This window comes from Magallana gigas, chromosome 4 (assembly GCF_963853765.1).
Source record: "Magallana gigas chromosome 4, xbMagGiga1.1, whole genome shotgun sequence".
Classification (NCBI taxonomy): Eukaryota; Metazoa; Mollusca; class Bivalvia; order Ostreida; family Ostreidae; genus Magallana; species Magallana gigas.
This window is the reverse complement of record NC_088856.1, coordinates 47,404,535-47,426,342: the sequence shown is the minus strand read 5'-3', so window position 1 is coordinate 47,426,342 and position 21,808 is coordinate 47,404,535. Positions and strand designations below refer to the sequence as shown.

Here is a 21,808-nt window from a genome sequence, read left to right as displayed (position 1 = left end):
AATAAAATGAAATCATTTAATTTAAAATCAGTCATCCATCATAACAATGACAATTGCATTAACAAATAAAACTTACCCAAACCATGTATTAAGTCTAGCATTCAGAGCTCTGTCACTTAGGTATCTGAGAATGGAAACATTTAAGAAATTAAATCTATAAGAAATTTGATATAATGGAAAATGGTAACAAACTGATTAAACTTATTCCAACAAAAAGTGTTTTACTACTTTATAATTTTCATCGATATGATATTATACATATCAACAAATGAAAAAGTCTTGAAAATCAAGAAACAATCAACCTTTATTTTAATGACAATTTGATTCACAAACACGGATTAACACTTGCCTATCACTGCTGGTATTATTAATAATTAAATTGTTGTATGGCAGCTGCAGGGAACTGAAAATGAAAGTGAACCAGAATGAAGTATAATATTAACAAAGCATAGACAAAGGATTATTGTAAGTTGAAAAATATTCTTTTTTTTTTCTTTATATAACTTCTTTTTTTTTTACGTGATGAAAAACCGTTCTTGCACACTATTTGAATTTATATAAGTTTAAATAACAGATGTCCCTAATATTATGCTGAAGGTGTCCACAACACAGTGTTTGTAGATTTTTATTTGTTTATTTGCATTAAACTCTATTATTTCTAAGTACTTGATCCCTTTATGAATTAAAAAAAACCCATAGAAACTTAAGAAAATAAAATCATAAAATTAGAAAGCCGTTTTCCTTCATACCAATGGCAATTGCATTAACGAACAAAAACTTACCCAAACCGTGTTACAAGTCTAGCAACTAGAGCTGTGTAACTTAGGTATCTGAGAATGGAAACATTTAAGAAATTAAATCTATAAGAAATTTGATATAATGGAAAATGGTAACAAACTGATTAAACTTATTCCAACAAAAAGTTCTTTACCACTTTATAATTTTCATCAATATGATATTATACATATCATCAAATGAAATAATCTTGAAAATTTAGAAACATTCAACCTTTATTTTAATGACAATTTGATTCACAAACACGGATTAACACTTGCCTATCACTGCTGGTATTATTAATAATTAGATTGTTGTAAGACAGCTGCTGGGCTCTAAAAATGAAAGTGAACCAGACTTAAATATAACATTGACAAAGCATTGACGAAGCATTATTGTCGGTTGAAATGGGTTCCTTTAATTTCTTTATGTAACTTTCTTCTTTTAAGTGATAAAAAACCGGGTTTTTTGCACACTACTTGAACTTAAATACGGTAAATAACAAATGTTCTTAATATTATGTTGAGATTGTCCACAACACATTGTTTCTGGATTTTTATTTGTTCATTTTCATTAAACTCTATTATTTCAAAGTACTTGATCGCTTTATGAATATTGCAAAATACATAGAAACTTAATGATATGAACTAAAAAAGTTAGAAATCAGTCATCCTTCATAACAATGACAATTGCATCAACAAACGAAAACGTACCTCAACCTCGTGACAAATCTAGGATCCAGGGCTGTGTAACTTAGGTATCTGAGAATGGAAACATTTAAAACAAATAAAACTATAAGAAATTCGATGTAAGGGAGAATGGTAACAAACCGATTAAACTTATTCCAACCAAACGTTCTTTACCACTTTATAATGTTCATCGATATGGTATAATACATATCAACAAATGCAATAGTATTGAAAATCAAGAAACAATCCTACTTTATTTGAATGACATTTTGATTCAAAAACAAAGATAAACACTTGCCCATCACTGTTGGTATTATTAATAATTAAATTGTTGTATGGCAGCTGCAAGGAACTGAAAATGAAAGTGAACCAGACTGAAATATAACATTGACAAAGCAAAGACAAAAGATTATTCTAAGTTGAAAAAAGATTCTATTATTTTCGTTACGTAACTTTCTTCTTTTAAGTGGTGAAAAACCATTCATTTTTTGCACACTATTTAACTTAAATGCAGTTAAAAATAATGTTCTTAATATTATGTTGAGGGTGTCCACAACACAGTGTTTCTGGTTTTTTATTTGTTCATTTTCATTAAAATTTATTATTTTCAAAGTACTTAATCCCTTTATGAATTTTCCAAAATACATAGAAACTTAATAAAATGAAATCATTAAATTAAAAATCAGTCATCCGTCATAACAATGACAATTGCATTAACAAATAAAACTTACCCAAATCGTGTATTAAGTCTAGCATTCAGAGCTCTGTAACTTCGGTATCTGAGAATGGAAACATTTAAGAAATTAAATCTATAAGAAATTTGATATAATGGAAAATGGTAACAAACTGATTAAACTTATTCCAACAAAAAGTTCTTTACCACTTTATAATTTTCATCGATATGATATTATACATATCAACAAATGAAATAGTCTTGAAAATTTAGAAACATTCAACCTTTATTTTAATGACAATTTGATTCACAAACACGGATTAACACTTGCCTATCACTGCTGGTATTATTAATAATTAAATTGTTGTAAGGCAGCTGCTGGGCTCTAAAAATGAAAGTGAACCAGACTTAAATATAACATTGACAAAGCATTATTGTCGGTTGAAATGGGTTCCTTTAATTTCTTTATGTAACTTTCTTCTTTTAAGTGATAAAAAACCGGGTTTTTTGCACACTACTTGAACTTAAATACGGTAAATAACAAATGTTCTTAATATTATGTTGAGATTGTCCACAGCACATTGTTTCTGGATTTTTATTTGTTCATTTTCATTAAACTCTATTATTTCAAAGTACTTGATCGCTTTATGAATATTGCAAAATACAAAGAAACTTAATGATATGAACTAAAAAAGTTAGAAATCAGTCATCCTTCATAACAATGACAAATGCATCAACAAACGAAAACGTACCTCAACCTCGTGACAAATCTAGGATCCAGGGCTGTGTAACTTAGGTATCTGAGAATGGAAACATTTAAAACAAATAAAACTATAAGAAATTCGATGTAAGGGAGAATGGTAACAAACCGATTAAACTTATTCCAACCAAACGTTCTTTACCACTTTATAATGTTCATCGATATGGTATAATACATATCAACAAATGCAATAGTATTGAAAATCAAGAAACAATCCTACTTTATTTGAATGACATTTTGATTCAAAAACAAAGATAAACACTTGCCCATCACTGTTGGTATTATTAATAATTAAATTGTTGTATGGCAGCTGCAAGGAACTGAAAATGAAAGTGAACCAGACTTAAATATAACATTGACAAAGCAAAGACAAAAGATTATTCTAAGTTGAAAAAAGATTCTATTATTTTCGTTACGTAACTTTCTTCTTTTAAGTAGTGAAAAACCATTCATTTTTTGCACACTATTTAACTTAAATGCAGTTAAAAATAATGTTATTAATATTATGTTGAGGGTGTCCACAACACAGTGTTTCTGGTTTTTTATTTGTTCATTTTCATTAAAATTTATTATTTTCAAAGTACTTAATCCCTTTATGAATTTTCCAAAATACATAGAAACTTAATAAAATGAAATCATTAAATTAAAAATCAGTCATCCGTCATAACAATGACAATTGCATTAACAAATAAAACTTACCCAAATCGTGTATTAAGTCTAGCATTCAGAGCTCTGTAACTTCGGTATCTGAGAATGGAAACATTTAAGAAATTAAATCTATAAGAAATTTGATATAATGGAAAATGGTAACAAACTGATTAAACTTATTCCAACAAAAAGTTCTTTACCACTTTATAATTTTCATCAATATGATATTATACATATCATCAAATGAAATAATCTTGAAAATTTAGAAACATTCAACCTTTATTTTAATGACAATTTGATTCACAAACACGGATTAACACTTGCCTATCACTGCTGGTATTATTAATAATTAAATTGTTGTAAGACAGCTGCTGGGCTCTAAAAATGAAAGTGAACCAGACTTAAATATAATATTGACAAAGCATTGACGAAGCATTATTGTCGGTTGAAATGGGTTCCTTTAATTTCTTTATGTAACTTTCTTCTTTTAAGTGATAAAAACCGGGTTTTTTGCACACTACTTGAACTTAAATACGGTAAATAACAAATGTTCTTAATATTATGTTGAGATTGTCCACAACACATTGTTTCTGGATTTTTATTTGTTCATTTTCATTAAACTCTATTATTTCAAAGTACTTGATCGCTTTATGAATATTGCAAAATACAAAGAAACTTAATGATATGAACTAAAAAAGTTAGAAATCAGTTATCCTTCATAACAATGACAATTGCATCAACAAACGAAAACGTACCTCAACCTCGTGACAAATCTAGGATCCAGGGCTGTGTAACTTAGGTATCTGAGAATGGAAACATTTAAAACAAATAAAACTATAAGAAATTCGATGTAAGGGAAAATGGTAACAAACCGATTAAACTTATTCCAACCAAACGTTCTTTACCACTTTATAATTTTCATCGATATGGTATAATACATATCAACAAATGCAATAGTATTGAAAATCAAGAAACAATCCTACTTTATTTGAATGACATTTTGATTCAAAAACAAAGATAAACACTTGCCTATCACTGTTGGTATTATTAATAATTAAATTGTTGTATTGCAGCTGCAGGGAACTGAAAATGAAAGTGAACCAGAATGAAGTATAATATTAACAAAGCATAGACAAAGGATTATTCTAAGTTGAAAAAAGATTCTATTATTTTCGTTATGTACTATCTTCTTTTAAGTGGTGAAAAACCATTCATTTTTTGCACAGTATTTAACTTAAATGCGGTTAAAAAACAAATGTTCTTATTATTATCCTACGACTAGGGATCATAAATTGAATCTACTCTACCATAAGACATCTTCCACACAGTTCTGAACCTTTCTGGTCTTATGGAATTTTTTTAGAATAAGATTTTTACCAATATCATTACTAAGAACATTTGTAAGAACCAAGAAAAAACTACTAAATTCTTTTTACCTTGGACGCAGAAAATATCGCATGATTCGATTGACAACAGTATCTCCAAGAAACAAAATCATGCATGCTAGTGATTTCCTCTTTAAATGATGTCAAATTAAAGATAGGTATCTTGAATTAGATCTCCCGTAGCTTAAGACTAAATATCAATTTTGTTTTTGAATTTCCAATACAATTACTTTAATGCTGTGAGTACGGAAAAAATATCAAACCAAATATGACATCTCAGAATATCAAATACAAAATAGACACCATCAATTCATCAACTAGGTATTGACCTGAAAGAAACACCCATTTTAGGAAATAATGAGAACAACGAAAAAGTACAAATACACAGACATAAACAGACTTACAGCATCCCGTCAAACAATATAGCCGACATTGTTTTGGAACTTTAACACCCTCCAGATTAAACAAATGCCGTCATAATCGTCGAACAAAAGATCATATGACTACAACTCATGTGACAAAAAAATATGGCTTCTCGCGCATGCGTAAAATAACTTCCGAATGGAACTACACAATTTTTTGTTATGTTCATAATATTGATTTGTTTATTCTTCAATTTAAAGTTCTTAAAAATCTTTTTTTTTTCTTTTTTGAGGACGTAGTTTAAAAATCAAATATCCAAGAAATGTTGAAGTTCTTACATAATTACTTTAAAGCTGTAATTACGGAAAAAATATGTATCAAACCAAATATGACGTCTCAGAGGAAAGGATCAAACATCCTATAAACACCGTCAATTCAATAACAAGATATTGGCCATGAAGAAACACTCATTTTACGAAATAATGAGAACAACAAGAATGTACTAAAACACAAATATAAACAGACTTACGGTATCCCGTTGAACAATGTCGCCGACATTGTTTGAGAACTCTATTGCCGCCCAGAATAAACGAACGCCTTCCTATTTGTCGATCAAAAGATACAATGACTAAAACTCAGCTGACAACGTCTACTTTTTTAAGCATGATTCATCAAGCGTTAAGGATGTTGTTTACTCAGGGTTTGAGTTCTCAAATCCGGATTGTGAAAAGGTTCAATTTCATGAGTAAAACTTGTTTTAAATACAAAAAGTATTTATGAAATGAATTATTATTGACATAACAATAGATAGTTTTACTAAATTATGGAATTAGGCTCTGACAAAGTTTGTGTTTTAGCGAAACAGAGAAAATTCGGACTAAATTTTTCAGATTTTGTTTTCCACTGAAACATCTTTGGTAGTACTATAATATCTAAAGTTAAGAATTTATTTGTTAGTCAACATAATTTTGCATATTTTCTGTTGGTTTTACTTTGCTTTTTCGTTTAGATAAGCGCATGGCACACACTACAAAAATATTGAAAAATGCTTAAAAATGATTAAAGACACCATATCTCAAAATTTTGATCATTGACCTCATATAAATTTCATGCCAGCAGAGAAAGGTCAATATACTTAGTTTAATACTATAAATGTTTTAGCATTATCATCATTCAGTTTTTTGTTATATTGAATCAAAAATGGGTAGTAATTTGAAAACTGATAGAGGAAATTCGGACTAGAATATCTATAAAAATTGTGAATGAAAACTGTATTTCATTTGTTAAAGAGTTAAGCAATTTGTATTATTTTCACAATTAAGAAAATCTCAATCATAGTGTAAAATTTTTATGGATTTTTCTTAAATTTTCAAAAAATATTCAATGGCCATTAACTCAAAAATTAGGTCATTGACCTACTTTTTTGAAAGTGAAGAATGACACTACCATGTTAGGTCTATAACACACAATAGTTGGTTTTTCATTATCGTCAGGGGAATTTTTTTTCATTCTGAGTAAACGTCATCCTTAAGGTTAAGGTGGAAGGCTACATCGTCACAAACATGTCTGACTTCCGTTCGAAACGCCACTGTGTTCCGGATTGATAACATTATGCCGTGGTACAAAAAAGCTATACACCGTTTAATTGAACTCTTCTAACTAAGGAGACGAGATAGGACTGAAATCACCAAAACGCTTAGAAAATATGTCAATTTTCTTCCTGTTTAAAGCTTTTAACTAACATTGATTATCAGCTGTTTTGTACGGAAAACGTGGACTCTAAATAATATACCGTTTCCCTGCTCTGCTGCTATTGGCAATACATTTTTGTCATGTCATCTGCAACAGACGATCATACATATGTGGCGGATTATCGATATAGGTAAGCAGATGTCAAATTTTCATTTAAACTATATATGTATGATGAATATAAAACGAAAGTACAGTAGTGCGATCTCTTGAATTGATCCTAACTTCCCAAATTAAAAAAAAAATTGCAGTAAAAGACTTTCACTGAAACTTTGACATTAAGCTAATGTATTTTGATTTAAATAGATACAGCTAGGTAGCAATAGCAGTGGAAGCCCGGATTTGCAAGCAAAATGATGGAAAGACAGGATTCTGAAAAGGAGCATGTTTTTCATTTCCACACATGCATGTGTATCACTATGGACATCTAATGTATGTATTAATATGCGTATGGTTGTTGTTTATAATTGCTATTGTATATAAAAAAGTAAAAGGCAATTTATAATATAATTAACATCTAATATTTTGTTCTGAAGAGTTAAATATATAATATATAATGCATTCATCAATAATATAATTTTTCAGCTTCAAACATTATCATAAGCACTACTTATCTTATATCTACATATTTAGCATAGACTTGTTCCTTTTTTAATTTTTCTTCGTGATTTAAATTGATCCCAAGATATTTGAGACCATGTAAAATAAAGAAAGACAACTCTTAAACAGGATCTTTCATACCAAGATTTTTGCAATAATTAAGTATTTCCTTTAATTTTTCAATTTCATTCAATTTCTTTTCTTTATCCCATTCACCAACAAATATTGTTAAATTTTCAGGTTTTTGTGGGATTTTGTCCAGCAGTTTGCCTTAACAGAATTTTTTTATATTTTAGTTTCATATTTATGTGGATTCCAATAAAAATCATACAAACTTCATTCATGATTTTTTTGTTTTTCATTTCTAAACTTAATAACATTTCACTTTCATAAGAATTTTAAAACAGAAATGTTTAAAAATTTGATAAATAAGGGGTTATCTGGAACCAGACTGATATTTTAAAAATTCTCAAGAAAATAGTGTATTGTATTTTGAGGTATATTATTGTTGAATACTGTGCCTAGTATTGGTAACAAATGCATGCAACAAAAATCTCCTACACTTATTTGGTGTAGAGATCCACCTTAAGGACAAAAGCATTGACAATATATGGGGTGTAAGCTTTCGGCTTACAAATACAAAAGGAAAACAGCATACTTCGTTATGATGTAGGGATACCATGTATTAAATGAAGTGAGATCTATGAGATTTTGATGTATTTTGATGCACAAAGGTATAATGACTTTTGTCCGACAACCATCTGCATTCCAATTCTGTTCACAAAATTATTAAAATATTGAACACGTTTTAATGAAATGTTTACCGGTCAAGCCTTGAGCGTTAAGGTTGAGGACAAATGCATTGTTTTGTTTCTAATTCCTTGAGATGTTTTATTTTTTTAGGTTATGTTTTTGGTTTGTAAGTTTTGTTCATTTTTGTTGGTTGGGTAGGTTTTGAGGAACATTATGAACTATTCGTTGATATATGCAAAAATAAAGGGAAATTGTGTAAACCAAATGAGTCACATTTTTGTTAGGGTATGTTACGATTGCAATATAACGAAAGAGAGAGTAAAAACTATCGGCCTTCAATTTTGAGAACAATATCGATATTGCTTGAGAGGAGGAAAAAATAAATCACTTGATTGGAACACTGAAATGATTATAATGTAAGGATACCAATTTCTTTATCTCTGTTGATATTAAATCAAAAAACAAATCGAGTTTAAAAATTGCGTAGATCAGTGAATTACACAATTATACATACTCTTTCGAAATACTGTTCTTTCGTCACATAGTAGTTCAGGTTACACATTTTCTGTTTACATCAGCGCTACACAATAACTATTGAAATGTTTAAAACGAACCACTGGTCGATTATATTATTCAATTCAAGACAATTGACATTCTGGCAATTTGTTATGGTTGACGGGGTAAATTTCTACATAAGAAACCGTTTTCATTTCAAAGTCAGATATTATTGAAGGCAGCACAAAACTTTACCAACCTTTTTAAAAAGCAAAACAGTTTTTTGAGGTCAAGATCTTGTTAAGAAAAGATGCCTACAGGTTTACGAAATTCAAGACTAGATTTTTTTTCACTGATGCATTATAATAATTGGTTTGTTTAGCAATGTGAATCGGCCCTATACACAATGTCAACACGATGAGTAAAAGTCTCATAAGTATTGTTATTTTCAAATAAAATATGTTTCTTTTCACACAGAAAATATGTTTAGATTGCCTACAGTATCTCCAACAAACGTAACCATGCATGCTTTAGACATCCTATTTCATTGATGTCAAGTAAGTAATAAATATCTTAAATTTCTTCTCCCGTAGTTTAAAAATCAAATATCCAAAACATGTTGAATTCCTTACATAATTACTTTAAAGCTGTAATAATGGAAAAAAAATATATCAAACCAAATATGACGTCACAAAGGAAAGGATCAAACATCCAATAAACACCGTCAATTCAATAACTAGATATTGGTCATAAAGAAACTCTCATTTTACGAAATAATGAGAACAACAAGAATGTACTCATACACAAATATAAACAGACTAACGGTATCCCGTTGAACAATGCCGCCGACATTGTTTAAGAACTATATTGCCGTCCAGAATAAACGAACGCCTTCCTTTTTGTCGATTAAAAGATACAATGACTAAACCTCAGCTGAAAATATCTACCTTTTTTTAGAGTGATTTGTGAAGCGTTAAGGTTAAGGACAAACAAATGAGTCACATTTTTGTTAGGGTATGTTACGATTGCAATATAACGAAAGAGAGAATAAAAACTATTGGCCTTCAATTTTGAGAACAATATCGATATTGCTTGGGAGGAGGAAACAATAAATCACTTGATTGGAACACTGAAATGATTATGATGTAAGGATACCAGTTTCTTTATCTCTGTTGATATTTAAATTAAAAAACAAATCGAGTGTAAAAATTGCGTAGATCAGTGAATTACACAATTATACATACTCTTTCGAAATATTGTTCTTTCGTCACATAGTAGTTCAGGTTACACATTTTCTGTTTACATCAGAGCTACACAATAACTATTGAAATGTTCAAAACGAACCACAGATTGATTATATTATTCAATTCAAGACAATTGACATTCTGGCAATTTGTTATGGTTGACGGGGTAAATTTCTACATAAGAAACCGTTTTCGTTTCAAAGTCAGATATTATTGAAGACAGCACAAAACTTTAGCAACCTTTTTAAAAAGCAAAACAGTTTTTTGAGGTCAAGATCTTGTTAAGAAAAGATGCCTACAGGTTTACGAAATTCAAGACTAGATTTTTTTTTCCACTGATGCTTTATAATAATTGGTTTGTTTAGCAATGTGAATCGGCCCTATACACAATGTCAACACGATGAGGAAAAAGTCTCATAAGTACAGCTTACTGCACTTATATTAAAATCGCTTTATTTGAAATTCCGCTTATTTTGAAATAGAAATAAATCCCCAGTTTTGCCTATCATTTTCTTTGCATTAATTTAACGGATATAATGAAATCGGCTATTTTGAAATAGTGCTTATATTAAAGCCACTGATCGGTCCACATAGGGGATAAATAGTTGTTTTTATAACGGTTATATTGAAGTACTCCCTGTCGGCTGTCGTCACGGTTGATGACAGTAATTATGCCAGACTGACCGGTTGATATACAAAGGTGTGAATTGATAAGTTCTCATCATGTGTGTTTTTATACTTCTTTTAAATAGTAAAATTTATTCACTGTTGATTTTTTTGCTACGTATACGGAGGTATTGAGGCTAGACGTAATATGGAAACTCCACGGAGAAGAAAAAACTCATCTTCGGGCACTACATATCAGCTAGTTATGGCTATTGATAAAAGGAAAAAGCCTAAATTCAAAATAGCTAAGGATTTTGAGATTATCGCAAGTACACTTACGATGATATACAAGCAGTGTTCAGCAGTATTTGAAGTGTTTGAATCTGGTGATTTTCTCTAAAACGTAAAAGAATGCGACTGGAGATTATGATGAGGTTAAAGATAATAACAAAATGAAACTAAGAAAACTTACGGATATAATTTTAATCAAACTTTCAAGAACTAATATTCCATGTAATCTGTTCACTGTAATTAATAAATGATGACAAAATAGTTTGTTCGGGTTTGGTTTTCTATGCTTACATCAGGATTAAACTTACAAAATTGACGGCTTAACGTCTGTCAATTTCGCTTATATTAAAATACGGATATATTGAAGTAATTTGCATTGTCCCCTGAATTTCAATATATCCTGAGTAGGCTGTATTGTTTATTATTTTCAAATTAAACATGTTTCTTTTCACTTAGAAAATATGTCTACATTGCCTACAGTATCCCCAACAAACGTAATCATGCATGCTTTAGACATCCTATTTTATTGATGTCAAGTGAGTTATAAATATCTTAAATTTCTTCTCCCGTAGTTTAAAAATCAAATATCCAAAACATGTTGAATTCCTTACATAATTACTTTAAAGCTGTTATTATGGAAAAAAATATATCAAACCAAATATGACGTCACAAAGGAAAGGATCAAGCATCCAATAAACACCGTCAATTCAATACCTAGATATTGGTCATAAAGAAACACTCATTTTTCGAAATAATGAGAACAACAAGAATGTACTAAAACACAAATATAAACAGACTAACGGTATCCCGTTATCCCGGTATCCCGTTGAACAATGTCGCCGACATTGTTTGAGAACTATATTGCCGTCCAGAATAAACGAACGCCTTTTTTTCAAGATTTTAGGCTTATTTAAGAAAAAAGATACAATCAATGTGATAAATAAATATGCAAGATGTCTAATAAAGGGTATGTCTCATATTTTTTCAGATTGTGACCTTTGCACTAATACTTGGACCCCAAATAGAAATTCAAAGTTTTATATAGGAATAAAGTTTAGAATTTGACCTTCAAACTTATAATAGCAGGTCTTAGAAGAGGTTAAAAATCAAATAAGAAATGTATGTGTTAATTTTTTTTACATTGTAAACAAAGGTTAAATATACATGTATAAATCAGTTTATGAAATATTCACTCTCTCACTTCTCACATACTCACATTTTCATCCCATATTGTGATATAAAATAAAGAATAGGTTAGTTGCTTGTGATAGTTATTCCTAAGCAGTAAAACTGCAATCCATGGTGAAAAAAACCAAACAAACCAAAGAAAAAAACCTCAACAAAATACCAAAAAAACCCCGAAAAACATAAAAAATATTAAATTGATGCATTATTGTACACATGTTAGTTCTAAACTCCCAGATGATTAATAAAATCATTCCAAGGAGACCATGCTTTTTCAAATTCATCAATTTCTGATTGCTGAATATAAATATACTTTTCAGTCTTGTATCTTTGATTTAAATAGTGTAAAAGCCCTAAACAATTTGGCGTCTTACTTTGTTTTAAACATAAAAATATATATTGTTTTGTGTAAAGGATTACAAAGTTTAGAATTCTGTTCTCCCAAACAAGGGGTAAACACCAAATTATACATTACCAAAATCAAAACTAACATTTTTGTTGCATTTCTCATATATAAGTATACTTAGTGCATTCCATAGAGGCTTGATTGTCTTGCAAGTTGCAAAAACATGTTTTATAGTTTCTGGCATATCATTACAGAAAGTACAGCAGTCAGAGGTAGTAATTCTGATTTTCTTAAGATAATATTTAACAGGACATGATTAATTTTTCATTTGATCTAATCTTGGAAAACAAGGATGTTTTATATTTCGACAAAAAACCACATAGAGGATGAATAACAAGTGCACATGGAGTGGATGAATCAGCGACTGTAGTATACCAGTCTTTTCCCTTTCAGTTTCTTCCACTTATGGTTAAATCTATTCTAATTGTTGGAAAAGGGGTGGGACTTGTTTTGTATATTGACTCTCATTTTTTTATCTGATTGTATTAAAAGTTTTTTCCTACGATATATCTTAATTTTAATTTTAATATCGTATTAGTGAAAGTCTTGGAAAGTGTGATACTGCACTTATAATATTTTCTTACTTAAGTAATAAGGAATCATTCTTTGAGTATTATGAGGTGATAGTTTTGGTCGGGGCGTGATCAAATCTAATAAAGCCCGAAGGGCTTTATGATAGTTTGATCACGCCCCAACCGTAATTATCACCTTATTATATTTAAAGAATGATTCCTTATTACTTATAAGCCATCATATGATTAAATATTTAAACTTAAATAAGCAAACCCCGTAAGCGCCTGATTTTGAAGTTATGGATTATATAGTACAAAATCGATACGTAAAGTTATCACATGCAAAGACACTGGAAAATGTAAATATTATGGTATGTTTACTTTCCAGGTGTTTTATTCTTCAAAAAATGGTTTTATATTCGAGTATGCTGAAGTTGCAATTTACAGGGTGGCAGTTCGAAGATCGATATTAAGTAGATACAACGACTTAAAATGTATGCTTGAATTTATTTTATTTTACCTCATATGTTTTATGCTTATAATATTTTTCTTGAAAGCTGTCATGATAAATGTAATCGTTAAGTATATTTCTTTTATGTTGAACTTTATTCTTATTTTACCAGATCTGATGTTTTTATAAATTCGTGAAACAGAGATGATTTAATTTTGATATTTATATTAGCTTTATTGGTATCTAAATGAAGATTGATATACTTGTAAAATTGGGGGTTTTGCGTTTTTAAAACGCACAATTCAAAATGATTATTGTAATCATAGACACATGTATCATTTCCCTAGATTCTAATCTAATGTTGTTTATCATAATATGTAACTTTAATCAACATACCGTGGCATTCATTCATCTATTTTAAATGATATGTTATATCCAAGTCTCCAGTGGTACACTAGTATCATTAAAAGGTTTTTATTCTCTTCTCTGTTTTGTATAGATTTAACTTCATCTTATTTTCATTAGATTTGTAAGAACGCTTTATACTTCTTTAAAATCTCTAAAAATCTTTTTCATAAATATTATTTCATTAATATGTTATTATGTTTTTCATTGCAATTCCTGCGTGTTGATTAATTTCATACTTACATATTTTCGAACAGAATTTGCCAAAAGAATAATGGTTTTATCTCACGGATAAGTTTTGATGATTCTTATAAACCACAAAAAAGCTACTGTCTCAAATTATCATTATCACTATACACTTGGGTTTTCCTAATTAAATTGGATTTTCCACATCTACAAACGTAATAAATATAATTCAGTTATTTCAAACTGTTAGAAATTCAAACTTTTATATGATTTTAATGACGTCATCTTGACGTAAAGAAACAAACAAGGAGTGTTTATATTTCAAAAGAAAAAGACACTGAGGAGATATGTGAAGTACACGTGAAGTGGTTGAACCAAGGCCCGCAGTATACTTACTAATATATTCCCCAGCAGTTTCTCCTTTTCTCTTTCCTCTTACTAGTATAGTAAAATCTAATGTGAATACCGAGGGACTTGTTGTTGTTCTTTTACCACGCTCATCTTTATACTTGGTTGCATTACACAGTTTTCTATGATATCTTTAATTTACAGGTTGACAGTTCAGATATCTATCAAAACCTTTGTACAAATAGTATAATTTGTTATGTTAGTTATTTTTTTAAATTGGTTTCATTATTTCTTTTTACTTACAACATTCTCTATCTTTTAGGGTGCCATGATATACATATCTTATTATATTTCTCTTGCGTTAATTTATTTTACTTTAATTTTAAAATCATTGAGATAAGTAAAATTTAATAATTACACAGGTTTTGGTTGAGTCGAACAACTATGATGTCTCCAATGCATAAAACTGTAGCAGAAATTTTAGAAAATATAAGATTTATTTTTGGTTTTTTTTAGAGCTTTATTGGTATATTTTTTCAAAACAAATTAAACTAACGTGCGTTTTTTAAAACACCGGACGGGAAAAATAATTTTATCGATGCATAAAATTACAGTACCTGATTCCTAATTGCATCTGTTATTTCTTAAAATAATCATACATAATCCCAAAATATATCAAACTTGCACTATTGCCCTCTAATTCATTTATATTGCTCTAATATGATTTGAAGTTATCATATCGTCCACGATGAGTGGTTCAATGCTTGCTTTCAGATGCCTTATCACTTATTATTGAACTATATGAATATAAACTCGTTTGCCCTCCGATGATTTAGGCACATGAACAATTTTCAAGGGAGTTATTCAATTTCATACAAAAATAAATAAATTGTCTTTAGTTATCAATGCTGTCTTTTGGTATTGGTTTGGATTTCTCTGATTTCTATTAGATTTTCAGAAATGCTTTTAACTTATATACAATTAAATATTTATATTTATATTCAATATTTAGATACTCTTTTAAGTTTTCCTGGGTTTCCTTCGTGTTGATTTCTTTCTTGATTAATATATATTTTTGCACAGTAATTGCAAAAAGCAATATACTCAGTCTGGCTTTAACACTGATTGATTTTATTATGTTTTATGTTAAAAACCCCTTTTTAACCGATCAAGGCAACATTGTTTGTTTTCATTTCCTTGTCAATAACACTTCGTAATAGTTAAAATATTGTCATTTATCTAAAAATGACACAAGAATATAGAACAATATTATATACATCAAAAGTGGCTGGACGACCCACAAAGAGTTGACTAGAAAAACAACTTACAGAGTATAAAACAAAAAGGGTCTCCCTAATACAAAAATGCTAAAACTAGTACACATGCTAAAATCATTTAAAAACGAAATACAATGAAAATAAAAGTGGTGCAGAAAAAAGGCAATCAACCTGACAGGTTAGGGAGAATTGGAGGTTTCTTAACCGATCATTTTTTTTTCGTACAGCCTCTCCTAGTGTAACAAAAGATTGTAAAGATAGCCTGGGACTGCACGGCACTCTGGTTGGCTATGCAGTAAATTTGCATAATGGTAAATACCAATTCAAGAAAATGGTACTGTCTCAATTCTTCATTATCACTACACTTGGTTTTCCCTAATTAAAGATTGGTTTTCCACATTAAAAGACGCGATGAGTATAATTGATTTTTTTTCAAACTGTTAGATATTCAAACTATTTAATGAATGACGCCATCTTGACGTAAAGAGACAAGTAAGGAATCATTTTAACAATCCACTGAAGAGCCGATCAGGCGAAAGCGCTTTGGATTAAATTCAAAAGAAATAGAGTATTGTGTTATCGTCTCCCAAAACTATATATATATATATATATATATATATATATATATATATATATATATATATATATATATATATATATATATATATATATATATATATACAATTGCTGGTAGTGAGTTTGGTCAATGAAATATTGCTTTGGATAACGGATATTAAATGCGCTAAGGAAGTTTCATCATTTCAAGGGCCCATTAAGGCCAATTATGGGCGAAATATAGGGATGACTGTTTGCACTTTTACAATTCAGCACTTAAGTGCGGATGCTACTACTATTTTTGCTGCATCAAGTTTCGTTTTGTTTCAAGACCAGTTATAAATGTAGTAATCCATTATATGAACAAGACGGCGTGTGTTGTAAGAAATCAAACACTGTACAACATCTGCTGTATTCTAAATAAAGGAGGAAAGATTCCTATGTGTAAGATGGGAAAAAATTGAATTTATTTTCTATTTCAGTCGAACATTAATTAGTACACTATAAATAAATAAATGGGAAAAAACCCATAAATAAGCGAACTAAACAGCTGCCGTTTTTTCAAGCATAATAACTTCTCGTGGTAAAACAATTAAATTGCCTTTCGTGCAAAGTTTGCTTCAGAATCGGAGGATTAGTTTTGAAATTGCAATATAGAACTTCTTGGCGTCTTTAGATCAAGCATAAAAAATACTTCATTATAATGTTTTACCATGTGTTATGCTTGTCTCTTGATTCCAAGCCGCCGTGCATATACTTTGTTTCATTTTCACAGATACCATAATTATTTTATTCAGTTGAACCATATACAGGTCATTCATAGACATTCTACAGTACATTTCCTTATGCATTTTAAAAGCCCATGAAAAAAATTTGATGTTATACTTTACAGGAGGTAACTTAAAGGTTGCTTTTGTAGGTCATGGTCAATGGAAACGAAAATAAAGGGTTTTCACAAACGCCAGACATAGTTATTGTCCTGATTCGAACAACATACCTTTGGTCTTAAATGATATTACATGTCTAAACTTGCGCTTTAATTTTCCGAAATAGGTTTCTTTCTTTTCCTTTCGGTTTGTTAAATGTGAACTCAAAAATGCCCTTTTGTACAAGATGTCTACAGATTTTACTAACCTTAGAATTAGACATGCACAATCGATTTATATCAGGTTTTGTAAATAAAGTAGTTTTCTTGAAGGTGAAACTGAAATAGAAAATTTTATGTTTTAACATCAGTAAATATGAAAGCAGTGGGGAAATCCGAAAGATTTTAGTCAAAGCCTGCTAAGTGTGAATTTCCTCTAATATCATATTATTTTCCAATGTTTATTGTTACACTGCATTTATAATAATGACATACTGGTAAGTCTGTGATCTTCATCTACCAAGATGACATTGAGTTCATACACTGGGCCGGGGCAATTAGATGCCTGTACACTAAATAGACGTTAGAGAAAAATCCTGTCTTAACGAAAAGTCCATGTGAACTACTTTTGACATGTTTTCATATATTTGCATTCTTTTAGATGAAATAAAACCTCTGGATTCCAAATGTGATACATATCTAGCACTTTTGTTAAGTATGCATTATTCAAAAAGCGTACATACGACAAAGATTTAACTGAATGTTATATTTATGGAACATTTATTTGCAGTCTGGAAAACTTTCAGCTGCATAGCCTGCAAATGCAAACTGTTTTCAAAAAATATCTCTTATCAAGATTTGAATCAACTAGTATATACAGTTGACCTTGAAACTTCATAGGGGGAAATCCCGAAGGCTTTAAATATTTACCGGCTTTCAGATCTAACGACCTTAAGCGTTAAATTATCTAGAACAGGGAAGAACTCTTGTCAGAAAACAGGAAGAACTATCAAATCTGGGGCCGTGGATTTTTAATCAGCCTTAGAGAGCTGATGCTAATATCCGAGTTTTTTTTAGATCCTTCAGTTTCAGTTATAACTCATTGCACCATGTGCGATGCATTGCACATCTCTCCTAAAAAATGCATATTTGTACACATTGCAATTAAACCAAACAAATCATAACTGATCATAATCTTGTATTGTAATCCAGGATGCAGCCATCATTAGAGGGTTGTTTACATTGTCGGTATTCATTTCATTAAAAGTTTGTAAACAACTTAAACATGTAAACAAACTCAAGTAGATTAGCCTACGTAAATACTTAATCGATAGCTTAATGTAAACATCTTTTTTAAAGATCGTGTACACGTCATCAAGTTATTTTCCAATAAGATTGTTTTTTAATTCTAACCATGGGGTTTGCGTTGTATTGGTTCTGATGTTCCTGCAACAAACATATACTTCCAAATATGGTGTTGTTTATGTAGATGAACTATTACCTTTCATTATCTATTTATATCTAGTCGTTTGTCTTGCATTCTTCAGGTCCATATGCAGAAACAGATATGGGGTTTTTATTTATTTCTTTAAAACGTTTCTATTAATTATAATTGAATATTCATATTTAGAATATCAATGCTTCTGTATAAAAAGGGTTTCAAAGAGAAGGTAAGGTTTTTCCGATTATTTAAATGCCCTTGGCCTATGAAGAGATGCACTGTCATTGTTGATTGAAATTTTCTTGGAAATTAAACTACAACATCTGGAAGCCTGAATTTTGCATTAATATTTTGTAAACTTTTCTTTCCAAAATCCCAGTTGCCTCTGTAGCTGCGAACATCCGCCATCTGACAGAAATCGGTCGGCGACGAACAAATAAACGATTTCTGGGAATGTTTTGTTTTCCAGAAGATAAATTATCACCTTGTGATAATAACCATTTGATAATTATCATGGATGGAAAAACCAAGATTTAAATTTATGTTAAAGATGTATTTTTCTAAAAGACGTTGAATGGTAAATTCTTTTCTGTAAACGAAATCCTTTATTTCCTAAAATGAAACCAGGTAGAAAAATACAACGAAGACCGCCTGATGCTTAGTTTTTACTTGTGCGGCTAGTTATAATGAACATTTATGCTAATTAATAGTGTACTATAAACAAAACAAAAAAAACACCAAGACGACTGCATGTTCAGAAGCATTGATTTTTATTTTAAGGCTGATGTTTATAAACCAACCCTTGTTTTCCCTTCACTAAATGATTACTTTCAAGAACATACGACAAATGCAATAACATTATTTGACATATTTGAATGCTAGGGAAACGTTTTGAAATACTTTCATATGCCATTTGCAAAATTTCGTTTGAATGTTATGCAAGTGTTTGGCATGCTATATACGAGTCTGCTATACTACTTGGTTTAATAAACAACACCTTGGAGAAAACTAAATGGATATGCAAATCGGAACATTATTTATTCCGTGTCCATGGTAAAACAAAATGGAATTTCCATGGGGTTTTTTTCATTTGAAAATGTCACTAAAATCTTATTACTGGTACCATAAAACCTGCGCTTTGAATGAAGGACCAGACTAAGGCATGTTTTATTAAAGGGCAGTTAAACTTGCAAATAGTTTTGATTTAAAAATCTGTTTCAAATTCCTGTAAGTGTGTCCCGCTTACCATTACAATTTGTTTTAAATTGAGGTATCGATTCTTATCCAAAAAAGGTTTAAAAACCAACTTATAGACGTGGTTGTATTCTTATATTACAAATTTAAATCACATGGTTTTATTTGGTTTTTATAAGCACGTCATCGATCAGATGAACAATAACAGTCACTTCAGGAAAAATTTACTATATTCGTTTCTTTAGCAATTGGAATCATGTTTTCTGAAGTTTCAATACTCCTATTTCAAATTTTCCTAAATGGCGAGCGTCATAATTAGGTCGTAATATTGGCGTGCCAAATATTGTTTGCTTTAAGAATTTCGCAATAGACATTATCGGAATAGGGCTTGAGTAAAATGCATGTGATCAAGTTTTACATTTCTCAATTCATCAAAAAAAGGTCGTACGATGGAAGTTCCAAACAGAAATAGGTCACATTGTGGCGGGATTTAACGGTAAAATAATGAATAGAAACATCGTACGGTTCAATAACGGATATTGCGGTAGTAGGATGGCATTATATTTTAGCACAACCTTTCGGGGTTAAAACCTAAGTCGAAAAGATAGCAGTTGATATAGTTACATTCTTGAGATGTAGACATGATCGACTTTTCCAGTTAAAAAAAACTTGTGATTTACAAATTTAGCAGAAATTTTCAATACTGAAAGCAAAAATCGTTCAATCATTGGCATTTGCTTTGAATTTTCTGAGGGGAAAATCTTGAAATAACATATTTTAGAATTCGTTGACCATTCTGTTACAGTACATTTGAATTTTTATACGAACATACGAATGGTTATGATGTAATCGTTTGTAATTGTCCTATCAAATTTGAACTAGAATTAAAACAAAGTTCATAGAACAACAATACCGTAGAAGGTTGTTGGATCTGTTTATAATTTTTTTTTATTATATATCAAATATTATATTTGATGGGCTTTCAAAACACACACTATTAGTTGGAAGAATTATCTGACGAAGAAGGAAATAAATGCTGGATCAGTGCTGTAATTATATATGTTATAAACATCTCCATGGCACATTGATCACAGAGTTTAGTGGTTATGAACTTCATAAATATTGAAAATTTATTTTACTGATACAAAAAAAATTACAGTATGGGCATTGCCTTGCGGTTCAATAATATTACATGATTGAAATAATTCGCCCTTGTTTATTTTGCAAGTCATTTTATGTAAAAGAAATCAGGTTTTTAAACGAATTTTTTTTTATGAATACGCCCATTCAAAAAAGTCTTTAAAACTTTGGTTTTCTGTTTATATAACGAGCTTTATAAACATATATGTCTGTCATCTTATTCCCGTAAATGGAATTTTCCTTCTTTCAATTAAAAAATTAAATGCCGATCAAAATTGTAAAATTTCCACTTGATATTCCATACAAATATCCATAAAAGGATTTTCACTTCCTACATATCTTTTAAATATTGTTCACAATGTTTTGTAACAATTCTTAAGAAAAATAACGATAACTTGTTTTTTCGGTCCTTTACAATCACAAAGAATTGCATAAAATTTATTCAGACCAAGAAAATATTTGGGGGTATTTCTCTCTCGTATTTTCTTGATGTGTTCATAATTTGAGGGGGGAAGACGGTAGTATTATTCAAGAGAGAACTTGTGGAATATGTTTTTTGAACTAAATAGATTAGACCCCTCTCTCTCTCTCTCTCTCTCTCTCTCTCTCTCTCTCTCTCTCAGAAGAAATTATTCGTGAATTACTGCACTCCTAATCGATCATCAAGGTCCATGTTTTATCACGAAACCATACCATGAATAAAGTTTACGAAATTCTGGAGTTGCGAAAGATGAAAACGTGATCGCTACTTCATGCAATACTGAAGTGCAATTTCTTGATGTCAAAAACGAGAACGAGGTGAACAGGTAATCG

At 30.0% G+C, this 21,808-nt stretch overlaps 1 protein-coding gene and 1 long non-coding RNA gene across 2 annotated transcripts in view; both read left to right on the top strand.

The window, feature by feature from the left end:
- Positions 1 to 21,808, top strand: part of LOC117682278 (E3 ubiquitin-protein ligase TRIM45-like) — a 178,374-nt gene that overhangs the window by 62,956 nt on the left and 93,610 nt on the right. The window lies entirely within an intron of this gene.
- Positions 6,924 to 7,980, top strand: LOC136274872 (uncharacterized). The gene is made up of 3 exons (XR_010713302.1): positions 6,924 to 7,174; positions 7,348 to 7,473; positions 7,882 to 7,980. It is a non-coding gene; the product is annotated as an uncharacterized lncRNA (long non-coding RNA).